We start from the raw sequence: 14,669 nt of genomic DNA on the forward strand, positions 1-14,669 counted from the left end.
GTTGATATCGCAAAAATGTATATATATATATATATATATATATATATATATATATATATATATATATATATATGATCTGCATGAAACTTTGTAAACGATAGGTAGACAAATCGAAGGAAACCCTCTGAAGATTTATGTATTTTAAATACTGTATACAAAAATTTCTCCGCTGCTATGATGTTTAATATATGGCATCAAAAATAGGGCCACACAGTCCGTAGCTGAAACTGAGGTCTGCGTTCCACGCAATTCCACCCCACAGCACTATTGAGAACGGTCGCACGCTTTCTGAGAGGTTTTCGGATTGACAACCTGCAACTGGCGAGTGCCTTGGCAGTATACAAAGCGGAGGTCCTGCAGTTCACTTCCAAAACGGCCCTGTGCACCGCCTAAGTTACAAACCTGTGGCTACTTATTCTACCAGTGTGCTGCCATTGCCGTCCGGCATAGGCAGGGATGGTCGAGTATCTTTTTAATTCATTAGCGATTATCCGTTTGTCAATTTAGCCATCAATTAATTACAGTGAGCTCTCACTTGAGTGAACTTCGAATGACCCGAAGAAAATAATTCACTTAACTGAAACCTCACTAAACTGAATTTTCACTAAACTGAATATTCTTTCGAATCTGTAGCAGCATATTGCAAAGCAGATATCGAGTCAAAAGTGTGAGATGCAATTCAAGGAGTTATGTACATCAATGTATACGAAGTGCGTAACAGTTACGTTGGTGCCCATTTCATTTTGAAAAATATTTAAATTTCATTTGCACTGGTGCTCTTGAAGCGCAAGAAGTAACTCTACTGTTAAGGCGTAAAGTTGTTCTTGGACACTTTAAGAAAATAAATTAATGAAATGACATGAATGCAGGTGTCGAGAGAGTCTATGTATTTGTACAATTTCTCTGTCATAGCTTCTTGCTCAGACGCGAAGTCTCACAACTTTCCAAGGTATCTTATATCCTCGGCTAGAATTATAGGATTTAGATCTGCCTCTGTCACTGCATCTTCTTCGTAGCACTACCCTTCTTCGGCGCGAGACTGCAAACAATTTGGAAATCTGATAGTCCAGCACACGTAACCAGCTCACTGTCACACTGCACGTAGCCGCCACTGCAGGGGCAATCTGGGGGCAGCGGCCATCGGCTACACCTGCGCTGCACCGCGCAAAGCCTCGTTGAAGTGATTTCAAAAATGAACCCGGGACCACTGACCAAGTTCACTCAACTGCAATATTCTCTATTCAGAATGTCGTTTAACTGAAGTATTTTTGCGTTGAATGAATAGAAAATCGCCGGCAATTTCCGAAAAGTTGATTATACTGAAAATTTCTTAATCCGACGTGCGTACAACTGAAGGTTTACTGGAATCGATTTTGATGCGGGGTATTCAATGAATTGATCTGCTATTTTTCTTCTTTGAAAAGATTGAAACCCAGTGATCAACTCAAGCAAATCTCTATTTTAATGTATGGAGAGTGGAAGCAGGATAAGAAATAAACACGTACTAGCTTTCCTGAAAAATAATGTATAGTTTGTTAAGGGCGAGCTTTAATTGCTAGTAATGTCAAGTGAAGGAAAAAACAATAGCTGTTAAAGATAGCACTTATTCAGTTGAACACTTAAAAACTAAGCAATAGCCCAAACGCCACTTGAAATAAAATGGTTCATGTGAAAGGTGACGTGCCACAAAGGTATGCAAAAATTGAAATCTGCATAGGAAGAGAAGAAAATTAATGGTTCGTGTTATTGAACCACGTGCTCTTTTCCACAGAGCGAATGAACATTATTTGGCAGAGATGTTTAGGTGGCAACAGGGCACCTTCTTTTACTGGCCATACTACCAAGGTGCAGCGGTGACATAAAGGTAGAGCATTCGCCTCGCCTTCAAGAGGACTGCGGTTCGAATACTGGTGCCACGCAATGTCCCACCGGATTAAAAAAATCCGCGTGTTTAAAAAATTGCATAAACAGGCCTCGAGTGCGGCCTGATCACGCTGACCAGAACCGGTAACGTACTACTTCACGAGATGAGGATTGGCCACCCTGGTACAGTACTTGGCCACAACTTCCTATATGAATACAACAATCAAACCGCGGATGTCAATCTCCAGCAGCTGCGAAGCAACTGACCACGGCGGCGGTCAGACCTGTGACGCAGAAGAGGGTGCTAATAATCCCTAGGTCCGGAAAGGCCACCATTGAAATCTGAACCTGGCAACGTTTAACGCTAGAACATTATCAAGTGAGGCAAGTCTAGAAGTGCTATTGGAGAAATTAGCGGGTAGTAAATTGGATATAATAGGGCTCAGTGAGGTGAGGACAAAAGAAGCATAAACAGTGCTAAAAAGCGGGCATGTCCTGTGCTACCGGGACTTAGCGGAGAGAGGAGAAAGAGTAGGATTCCTGAATTATTAGGATATGGCTGATAACATACAGGAATTCTATAGCATTAACGAGAGGGTGGAATGTCTTGCTGTGAAACTTAACAAGAGGTACAAATTGAAGGTCGTACAGGCCCACGCGCCTACATCCAATCATGATGACCAGGATGTCGAAAACTTCTATGAAGACCTCGCATAAGCGATGGCTAAAATCAAAACAAAATACACCACACTGAGGGGCGACTGAGGGCGATCAGTGTAGGCAAGCAACATGCTGGAGACAAGTCACTGGGGGAATATGGCAGATGTTATATAAATAGCAGGGGAGAATTACTAGTGGAGTTTGCAAAGCGGAATAATTTGCGGATAATGCATACCTAATTTCGCAAGCGGGATAGCCAAAATTGGACGTGGAGGAGCCTGAATGGCGAGACTAGAAATGAAATAGACCTCATACTCTGCGCTAAGCCTGGCATCATACAAGATGTGGACGTGCTTGGCAAGGTGCGCTGCAGTGACGATAGAATGATAAGAACTCGAATTAGCCTAGACTTGACGAGGGAACAGAAGAAACTGGTACATAAGAAGCTGATCAATAATTTAGCGGTAGGAGGGAAAATATGGGAATTCTGGATTTTAAGCTACAGAACAGGTATTCGTCTTTAACTCAGGAAGAGTACCTCACTGTTGAAGCAATAAACGACAATGTTATGGGCATAATTAAGGAGTGTGCAAGAGAAATCAGTGGTAACTCCGTTACACAGGATAACAGCAAGCAATCGCAGGAGACGAAAGATCTGATAAGAAAACGCCAATGTATGAAAGCCGCTAACCGTACAGCTAGAATAGAACTCCGAGAATTTTCCATGTTAATCAAGAAGGATAAGACAGCTGACATAAGGAAGTATATTATGGTTATAATTGAACATGCTCTCAGGAATACAGGTAGCCTAAAAGCAGTGAAGAAGAAACATGGAATAGGCAAGAATCAGATGTATGCGCCAAGAGACCAACCGGCAATATCATTACTAATACTGATGAGATATTTTGAGTGGCTGAAGAGTTCTATAGGGATTTTTACGGTACCAGTGGCCACCACGACGATATTGCAAGAGGGTATAGTCTAGAAGAATTCGACATCCCGGAGGTAACGCCGGATGAGGTAAAGAAACCCTAGAGAGCTATGCGAAAGGGGAATGCAGCTGGGGAGGATCAGTTAACAGCAGATTTCTTGAAATATGGTGGTCCGATTGTTCCAGAAAAACTGGCCACCTTGCATACGCAATACCTCATGACCTTGAGCGTACCGAAATCTTGGAAAAACGTCCATATAATCTTAATCCATAAGAATGGGGAGACCAAAGACTTGAAAAATTAACGACCGATCAGCTTACTGTACGCTTCCTACAAAGTACTTGCTAAAGTATTAGCAAATAGTATGAGGAACACCGTATAGTTCTGTCAACGAAAGGACAAGGCAGGATTTCATAAAGGCTACTTAACAACAGACCATATTCACGCTATCAATCAGGGGATAGAGAAGTGTGCGGAATATAGCCAACCCTTATATATTGCTTTCATTCATTATTAGAAAGCGTTTGATTCAGTCGAAAGGTCAGCAGTCGTGAAGGCATTATGAAATCAGGCTGTAGACGAGCCGTATGTAAAAATACTGAAAGATATCTATAGCGGCTCCATAGCCACCGTATTCCTCAATAAAGAAAGCAACAAAATTCCAATAAAGGGCGTCACGCAAAGATATGATTTCTCCAATGCAATTCACAGCGTGTTTACAGGAGCCATTCACAGACCTGGATTCGGAAGCATTGGGGATAAGAGGTAATGGAGAATACCTTAGGAAATTGCGATTCGCTGATGAAATTGCCCTGCTTAGTAATTCAGGGGACAAATTGCAATGATGCTCACTGAGCGGGGCAGGCAAAGCAGAAGGGTGGGTGTAAAAATGGATCTGCAGAAAACTAATATTTAACAGACCGGGGGAACATAACAGCAGTTTACAACAGGTCGCGAGGCACTGGAAGTGGTGAGGGAATACATCTACTTAGGACAGATAAAGACCGCGAATCCTGATCATTAGACTGAAGTAATCAGAAGAATAAGAATGGGCTGGCGTGCGTTTTGCACGCATTCTTAGGTCACGAACAGCAGGTTGTCATTATTCCTCAAAAGAAAAGATTATAACAGCTTTGTCTTACCATTACTCACCCACGGGGCAGAAACCTGGAGGCTTACGAATAAACTTCTACTTAAATTGAGGAAGACGCAACGAGCTACGGAAAGGAGAATGTTGTATGTAACGTTAAGCGATAAGAAAAGATCAGATTGGGTCGGGGAACAACGCGAGGTAATGACATCTCAGTTGAAATCAAGAAAAAGGGACTGGCATCGGCAGCACATGTAATGTGGAGGGAAGAAAACCGATGATCATTAAGGTTTACGCACTTGATTCCAAGACAAGGGAAGCGTAGCAGTTGGCGGCAGAAAGTTAGTTGGGCGGATGAGATTGAGAAATTTGCAGGGACAACATGGCCACAATTAGCACATAACCGGGGTAGTTGGAGGAGTATGGGAAAGGCCTTTGCCCTGCAGTTGGGGTAGCAAGGTTGATTATCATGATGATGACTACCAGCCTCTGAGAATTGCTCATCCGACGCTACAGATGTTGACAGGGTCGACAAAAACTCTATCGCTAGCTCAAATATGCGCTTGAAATCAGCGGGAATGTTGTCCGACGTCTTCTGTGGACTGGTACTGGCATGATATTCAACGACCGGATTTTTACAACGTGCTTTCAATTGCGAAGGCATTTGGTCCACCCACTCTTGAACTATTGTACCAGTGAAATTACGGCAAACTGCCTGGTCAACGGCGATCGAGATTCCATAAAAAGGAGGCGCCATATTCCGCTTTGGAAGATCCTCTTCTAGAGCACGGCCTGCAGCAATAACCTTTTCAGCAACTTTCCCACCTACAGGGTGTTTTTGTTTGTCAACAATGTATTAAAGTTCTTCTCGTGGCTTTCTTTTACTTTAGATAAGTAAATCTTGTCATTACCATACTTAAGTTCCGCACAATTATTTATAACGCCTCAGAATCTTCCAAAACATATTTTTGTACCGTAGGTCCAAAATCGTCGTGGCAGCGTTGGGCGCAGCTACTCGATGCCACCAAATCGTGTGTTCACTTCCCAGAACAGTTCTTGCTGCAGATTGAGAGTGACGGCATGACTGGGCTGGAAGTTGCAAATACCGTATAAAAGAAAATAAATATTTACCACACTTTAAAGGCAGCGATTTTTAATATGCCACTCTGCTCTCGGCATATATACTGTTTGACAGAGTAAATTCAGCTATGCTTAATGACATTCTGACATGCGAACTTGCGGCGTTTGTGTAAGTAAAGTTAGCCACTCGAATTGTAAATTAAAGAGTAAAGATAATTCACCTGCTTTAGGCTGTACATTATGGCCTTCACATCTCTGACTGTCACGGAGCGACCCTTCGAAACCATGGGCTTGGCTTCCTCCAGTGGCTTTAGCTGGACTTTAACTTCGCCAAGGACATCAAGCTGGATACCAGACGTTAGACTGGGCGGCTTTGGCCGAGTGATTCCTCTCAACCTCTGCAGCTGTAAGAAGGTCCGGCTGACTGGCTCGCACAACTTCAAGAAGCGCTCCAATATGTTATAACAAGAATTCCTTTGGGTCCTGACTTTCTGGAATTATTTCAATACTTCATGCTCCTGCATGCTGCCCTGGAGCAGAACTTCTAGCAGTACTCGTTACGCAACGTCGTTGGTGCGAAAGAAGCGAACATTCATTTTCACTTTCATAGGAAGAGGCCGAAGGAATGCATCACCATCGTCGGGGGTGTTATCGGCATGAAGGTGTCTTCCAGCGCTGCCTAAGCATCTTCTTCATTCTCAGGGATCACCAGAATCTCACGTGGTTCAAATTATGTAGGGCCTTTGGACACTGCTAGACCAATGGTAGGTTGGCCTACATGGTTTAGAAAATAGGATGCACACGAAATGTGCATATGAGCATAAAATTCTTCGCACAGAGCTGCCAAATGTTCTGTCCACCATCTGTGATGAGAGCCGAGACCTTCTTGGGGAGGATCTTCCACTCGCCGCACGATTCGGACATTGCTCCCCTAAGATTCAAAACTTGTTTTTCTTTCAGTCATATATTTAACGCAAGATTCAACATTGAGCAGTTCGGTACCTAAAGCCTTCGTTATGAGAGGTACGCCCAGAAAATCTAGATACGCGTCATGGCAAAGGAAATGGTTTTTCTTTTGTAATATCCGTAATTTCAACCGCAAAGCCTAAGTACGACCTGCGGCCGTATAACGTAAAACTATTCCAATCTGTTTTTATTCCAATCTCCTGACGTCAAATCTGCGTAACTGCCGACGCAAGCATCGGGCGGTCACCCGCAGGGTTGTCTGAACAAACCAATCAGATGACCCTCTCGTTCATAGGAGGTCACTTTTGTTTGCTTGAAAAACGAATAACGTTGCCTGCCTGCATTGCCTGCACGCCTGCAAGTTCGTTTGTTACCCATTTCTCAATTTTGAAATGATATTGCTGATGTATAGTTTCTTCACATTTTTATATTTCTATGTTCTTGTTTGTGCATTCCATAATCAGTTTTCCTCGCATGTACACCCACTCCTGCCGTAGCCCTAACGGGCTGCAGTATGTATAGATAAAAAAATCTAATTGGCTGTAACGAGGCGGGGAGCACGCTCAAGTGGAGAGGGATTCGATAGGGCCGAGACACTATACTGAATATTGATAACAGAATGAAGAGGGTGATGCCGGCGTCGGCGATTGCTCCGCTTTCTCTTAGCTTGCGATGGCTCGTCGACAATCGCGGCAGCATGCAACGGACGCTTAAGAATGACGCTAAAACAGATCCTCAGCAAAGAGGAGCCGGCAGAACGAGGTCACAAACGTGCCGAAAGTTCTCGAAAACGTTACACCGCCACAAAAAATGTTTTATTATGCGCAAATAAACTCATGCACTCAGACAGGTGCGAGTAGTCAGTGTATCAGCGATCGGCGACAGCCATCTTTTACTCCTTTCGGAACGGGGCAGCCTGCGGCTATTCAGCAGAAAATTCAGTTTTGTTTGGCATATAATGCATCTTTAATTCATACACGTCCGTTTCACGCGGTGAGCTTTTGCGGTTTTGTGACGTCGAGTGAGAGGCAGGGGAAGTGGGAACAGCCCGGAAACTTTTGACCAATAGCCGACGGGTAATGGCGAAAAGGCGTCGAATCAGAAATAACTATTTTTGCTTTGCTCGGTCAAAATATGCATAATCAGTCTGTACACGTCATATCAGATGGGGAGCTATCGCGGTTTTCGTGTCATCGCGTGACAGACAGGGGAAGTGGGGAGTTGTCCAAAAAAGTTTTGCAGAATTGGAATAGAAAAATTTGGAATAGTTTACGTTATAACGCCCCTAATTGTGTTTTCATGCGCCCAAAGATCAGCTGTGAGCTTCAGATGACCAGCTGCTTGAATTCTCCGTCCATATTGCGCTCTGACCTCCTCGTACTTCACCTCGAGGATCTTTGTGACGGTAGGCTCAGTGGTAGAATTGTAGATGCTGCAATGCTTTCACTAACGTATTGAAGCCACCCTTCTCGGGCGTGCTGAGAGGCAAGTCTTCGTGGGTGAATATGAATCCGAGATCATCAGTAACATGTTTTTCACGAACTACCCCTCCTGAAAAACACCAACAGATAAAGTAGATAAATTCACGTTGTCCTAGGCCTTGGCAAATATCATCCTGTTGATCTGCAAAAATAATTGATTTGGAGTACAGAGACTGACTAATAAGCACCATAGCACTGGAGAGGCGCCTTTCCTCTCTGGGTCACTCTAACGAGGAAGAAGCAGATCCTCGTTGGATTGTAGCTGCGTTAATGTGCTCTCAGCACATTAACATACGGTTTGCCTTGGATACTGTTTGCCATGCCGTTTGCCTTGTGCGAGAAGGGATGAGGAGCGAGGAGAAAGTGATGGTCAACAAGGGACTGAGGGAGGGGTGCCCATTATTCCGATTGCTGTTTATGATTTACATGGTGTGGATGTAGCGGGTGCTAGAAGGAAGTAATATCAGGTTTAATCGCTCATACAAATAGCCGGGCACAGTAGCAGAGCAGCACCTTCGTGGTCTATTTTATGTGGACGACATTCCATGGCTAGCTAAAAAGCAAAGTAATTTGCAATTCAAATTGAAAATAAAATTTTTCAGAAGTTCATAATTTCAATAAAAAATACTAGTGAGAAGTTTACGATACTTTAGCTCTGACCGAACAACAGATATTGCAGGTCTGTTAACTGAATCCGTTATGTCATCCCATGTGGACAAAGTGCATACATCAATTTATATCATACGTAAGCTTGTTACATAAGTTACAAGGGTTTGCAAAAGCTTTAGCCACAAATGGCCTTTTTAGGTGCAATTTAGAGAACTTGATACCGTGTTCTTATTGCTGAGTAACAAAGTTGTAAACACGATAGTTTTCTTTTCTGAAAAAATCCGAAATTTGTCAATATTTATTAAGAAAGTGATGACTGAAATAAAAAATTCGCAATGAATAGTCAATAGATTTTACACCCTTTTCTTATAGATGTAACAAACCTCATGAAACCGGTGCAGGGGTTGCCGAGAAAAAAGATTTCTCTTTCTTTGTGCGCTTAGATAGGATACCCCTAAGTAAAGCTTCCCCTTAAACAACGAATGAATAGAAACTTACCTGGACAGGCTGATTGGCTCCCTAAGCAGAAGGAGTACAGTCGACATCGTCTTCATGGTCGCGTTTTGTTGTAGGATAACCGTTTGGCAAATTAACGAAGCGGGATTGCAGCTGATAGTGTCTCAAGGTTTCCGTCGTCGGCTTAGAATACTGCTTATCACATTTAGCGCACTTGACATTCTTTGTCTTCGCATCTTCAGTGAACAGTGCCCACACCACGCATCCCTTCCTATCACAAGGCGTTATGGATGATCAACGGTAATGTAACAATACGCCCACAAATGCAATGGAGACTTCAGAACAAAGAGCGGCCCTCACGCGTTGACGCCAACGCTAACCAGCAGGGAAATCCTTCACTCTGTGAAGAAGGATGACCAGTGGAGCTGTGTACATGGGTTCCTAAATGGCGAACTTCTCTCCATTGCACCTTCTTCGGGACAGACGCATGTATGGGGATTGTTTAACACCTGCTTCGCCTCCGCCGCAAGTCGACCCGGTATTCCACTATGTTCCGGATCGGCCCAGATATGGAGAGTGCTTAACGCCCGCCTCACCTTCGCCGCCGGTAGGCCCGGCATTGCACTATTTTCAGGATCGGACCACGTATGGGGAGTGCTTAACGACTGCGTCCCCTCTGCCGCCGGTTGGCGCGGTATTGGACTACCTTCGGGATTGGCCCACTTATGGGGAGTGCTCAATGCTTGTGTCACCTCCGCCGCGGGTCGGCCCGGCTATCTTCTGGTTCGCGCCAGGTATGGGGAGGTTTGTGTCTACATACGGCCACGATATCTTGACTGTTTTGATATTTTACACCCTGTCTTCGTGTTGACTTCTGCACATGATACTTTTTCATGCACCCGCTTTATATACCGCAAGAAGGCAGCTGCAAGGACACAAGGATGTCAAGGATCCAGCGCAGCGCGACTCCACATGGCTCAGAGCAGCACACTCCAAACAATCAATATATGTTGCCGTCCAATTTGGACGAGAAAACTCGAATGTGGGTATATTGGGTGTACCATTTGACTGAATGTTACCAAAACTTCCAAAAGAGACTATGTCACACCAAATAAATATTCTGCACTGCTCTAGGCGGTCATCTTGACATAGTATATTTTGTAATGTCTCTAATAGGAATGTCAAGATTAGGTATGATCTCTGGAGACAAACACACGGGAGCAAGTGTCATTGAAAAGTTAGAAATGTATTTTAAAGAAAAACTTATTAGTTTTGTGAGAATTCACTCCTTTTTGTCTTGCATCTGAAGAGATATATCCGTGTGAAAAAAATAGTGATACCATAACCTTGTAGATTTGCTTAGTGACATAATACCTACTTGCAATGAACATGGTGCCTCTGCTAAAAATAAAAAGCAACAGCTCATGCTTGGTTAGCTGGTGACATACTTTAACAGCACATAAATGCAACGATGCAAATGCAAACCATTGTCATTCTGTGTTTTAGACGCTGGCATAAAACAGACAGATTTTCATGCCTTTCCTTTTATCTATTTTTACACCTAATATTAGAAGTATCGCTTACTCCTAGGTTGCAGACAGAACGGGAAAGCACTGGCGGCAGAGTACCCCAGCTTTAGGAAGTCATTATTGTTTACGTACATGCTCGTAGAACCAGTTGATTACAACCGCTCGCGTCTCCCGAAGTGGGAGCAAGGAGCAAGGCATTTAACTGTGTACACCATGGTGTGCACCTTACGTCCTAATTAGAATCCACAGAGTCACTTGCAATTGAAAAACTAATTTACCACATGTAAAATTGTGGTTTGTCCTTATGTGAAACCGCCGTATGTGTGCTCCTGGCAGGTATTTCAGATTCCGATTACGGTGACTCAATCTACTTGCCAGCCAAGCGTGCTAGTGTATGCAGGGATGTGTTCAATGCAACGAACAGAGAGTATCTGCGTGGAACACATGTTCATCAAATGACGGATATGAAAATATAGTGTTAATCAAGCAAAAACCCCTTAGATTGATGGCTTCTGCAGGCATAATTTTTATAAGGGAAGATAGAGCATTTTTGCACATAGTAAATTTCTGGCCTTGAGTTAGAATGTACAGTGAGGCACTGCATTAGCCTTCCGAGACATATATACGCTTGTTTTGAGACGAATACAATATTCTGTGAATCGGGATAATTTTTCTTACTTTAGTGTCCCTTTACCGCGTCAGTAGAAAAAAACCTTTGGTTTCAGGTAGTTTGTTCATTGCGCCAGTGCATGCATAGCCGCATGCGAAATCCATGGGCATAGAAGGGATATGTAAAACAGCATGTTGCTTTTTCCAATTTCTGATTTGCTTCTTTGTTTATCTTTTTCGTGTACTGCCCTGCATGTGCTTATGCTTATGTGCACTTTGATGCAACATATTTATCACATCTGACTTTTGGTTCACAACAGAAGTCGCGCTATACATTTGTTAGATTGCATATTCAACTAGACACAATAATTTTGTGTAATTATGCAAGCTGCTCCTCAGAAGTATAGTGTTCATAGCGTATAGCGAATTGAAAAGCCATCATATATAACAACAAATTTATTGCTCGAGATTGTAATGGCAACGCTCCTGCAGTTTTAACTCGTTACTACACACCAGATAATTTTGTAAATTTAATTTCATTTACTTGTTAGAAAGTGCAACGGATCAGTTCCTACAGCACCAGGAAACTACTTTCGAGAGGACACGTACTGAATTGGAAATATGATATGCCTCCATACCGCTTTGAGAATGGCGGCATATTGCTGCAGAATCATAACACGACACATTATTAGAAACAATGGGGTGCCACGCTTACACCAATAACTTTATGTGGAATATTTAAAACCATAGCTAGTCCTGCGGCCTCACACAAAAATATACGACACAGTTCTAAGCGCACTGTACGCTAAGTCAGGAACATCCACAAGGTGTACAGGACGTTATCAAATGAACTGCTCTGATTGAATATGGCAAAGAAAATTTTGCTGCAGAATTTATGTACGTTACCAGCCCTATGCTTAACAGCTTATCTGGTAACCGCTACCATATAAGTATAGGCGTTTTGTGCTACAAATGCGTTTTCTCGGCAGAAATGTGGCGCATATCTCTCTTCAATCGTACGCTCAATACTTGTGAGTTTGCGCAACGTTTGTTCTATGTATAAGTTGCAATTGTACACCTTATTTTTTTGAAGAAGGAGCCAATTCTCATAAAGGATACTTCTACAGTGCAATATGATGAAATTTAGAGAATATACTTGTGTTTTATTACAAGGTGTGTTGTTAACTTCATGAACGTCCTCGTAACATGATTTTATGAGTGTCAATATCTTTCTCGAAATATTATTCAATTTGTCTCGTGACTGATCAATAAAGATTTTGACCTCCTAAGAGAAAAAAATGTTTCAGTTGTGTTATTTGGCGACTACAGATTGCATCAAATTCTCCAAGCATAAGTCCAGGAGCTGCTTATGAAGGAATGAAATATTCCCCACATGTAAGCATCGCGATTCCCTTCTAACGTGACCATGACTACACCGTGAGTGCGTTCACACTATTGGAAAGAGAACTAGCACTCTGTTCTTTTGGAGTACAATCTGTCTGCTAGGAATACAAACAGTGTGTGGTGCAGCAAAAACACTCAGGTTGGAGTAGAAGTACTCGATTTTGGAGGAGTAGAAACACTCTGTGTGGGGGAGTACTATTACCTTTGTGGGGAGAGTATGAGCCCTCCCTCGCGGTGGAATAATAAAGCTCTCTCAGGGGGAGTTATGCTGCCACCTCTCAAAGGGGGTCGTCTACTCTGGAAAACGGAGTAAAATATGGAACGAACAGATACACCCTCAAACAGAGTTCCCGGAACTTTCTTTAGAGTGTACTTCACATTGACCGTATAAAGCTGCGGGTAGCATTCGTTACTCATATGAGTTGGTCTGTACGTGTTGTTATGCCGACACATTTCTTAATTCTAGAGTTGCATGTTAACCTTTGCGTCAAACGGAAAACAAGAGGCGGTGCATCCGGTATACAAGAGCAACAACTGCCTCACTCAGTGTCAGCGATGACATCAACGCGTTTTCGTGCAAACAACACACATTAACAATGAGCACTTACGCGATTTGTCTAATAATGTTTTATAGCACGCGGAAACTGTAAGTATGATGGAGTTTGGAAAAAGCGAGAATCAGTATTAAACTAACAGCACATAAAGTATGTATCGGGATAACAGTTGCCGTTAGTGGTTCGACCGCTCATATTGACTAGTCTAAGAGTGGACCAACACGACACATATTTCCTGACATCTCGATTTTGCTACGCTTTGATATTATTTCATATTTGCGGTCCACCTTTTTCACAATTTTTGACGCTAACGACAATATGCGGCGTTAGATGTCAATGCAAAGTGCGGCGATTTGATAAATCCGACGCGGAAGGCTGCGCTCGAAGATATCTTGACTATGAGAAATGTCTATCTAATGTGTAAAAATAATACTAAAAGAGGGCTCCAAATGCACAAATCAGCGTCAACAAATGCCAAGGTAGCCGTATTTGCAAGATGTCAGCGCGCCTTTATCAGCCGCACTGTATGCAAAACAGCGCACTCAGGCCTGCTCACGCAGTAGTCGGGGAGTGCTAAATGGCTTCCAAGAACGACATGCTGCCCCGAAAAAGCCAATAATAATGATTCCTGATCGACAAAATGCACAACCGACGCGTGCTCGACGTGGGCTCAGATACACAAATCAACCGGCGAAAGCGCCGGCACCCTTCCAAAATGTTTTCGTTGACGTGCGGCAGCGGGCAGTACAAGAAAAGAAAAATGGCTGATTCTGTGGTAGAGACTCAGCCAGCCCATAGTTGCTATTCTTTTTTTATGAAGAAATGAATACTCAAAGCACAATTATTGTTAGGTACAAGGTGAATATGAAATCTGCACGTAGTGCGGGCTATCGAAAGGATATATTTTCAATGTCTGTGTTACCTTTTTCATGAGTGTACATGGCATCTGCTTTTTCAATATCTCCCTCCATTATGGTATATAACCTGTAAATAAAGTGATAATGTAAGTTCGATGCTGTAAGGTGTCGTGGAAATCAATAGTACTTTTTTTGTTTTCCTTGGAACATTTCGTAGCTTGAATGACTGAAGGATATTATATTTTTGGAGAAACGTTGCTTTATGTCCACCTCACAATATTCGTTGCTCCCTATGGTGGTACTGTGAGTCCATATGGGTAGAGGCGTGTCCAAAAACTGAAAAAAAAAATAAATGGCGAATTGTCAGCGATAAAGGTTTTTATTCTTTCTTTTGAGGAGTTCACGCTTACAATGTTAGGCTAGGTAAATTTTCTGGGAGTCCCAAATGTTATGCACCAAGGTTTAGAGATATGCAAAAGACACGTAGCTGGAGAGAAGGTAACGTTGTTTGCCGTCGCTTGGATATAGTCAGATTATCTTTGCATTCCACCGAATTATACAAATAGTGTACTTACTTAT

The 14,669-nt window shown here is 42.8% G+C and overlaps 1 long non-coding RNA gene across 1 annotated transcript in view; it reads right to left on the reverse strand.

The window, feature by feature from the left end:
- LOC142586883 (uncharacterized) overlaps positions 1–14,669 on the reverse strand; it is a 63,302-nt gene that overhangs the window by 23,252 nt on the left and 25,381 nt on the right. The window contains exons 2-3 of the long non-coding RNA XR_012829278.1: positions 14,278–14,426; positions 14,156–14,217 (exon numbers count right to left, since the gene is read on the reverse strand). This is a non-coding gene — a long non-coding RNA (uncharacterized LOC142586883). The remainder of the gene's footprint in view (positions 1–14,155; positions 14,218–14,277; positions 14,427–14,669) is intronic.

This window comes from Dermacentor variabilis, chromosome 7 (assembly GCF_050947875.1).
Source record: "Dermacentor variabilis isolate Ectoservices chromosome 7, ASM5094787v1, whole genome shotgun sequence".
Lineage (NCBI taxonomy): Eukaryota > Metazoa > Arthropoda > Arachnida > Ixodida > Ixodidae > Dermacentor > Dermacentor variabilis.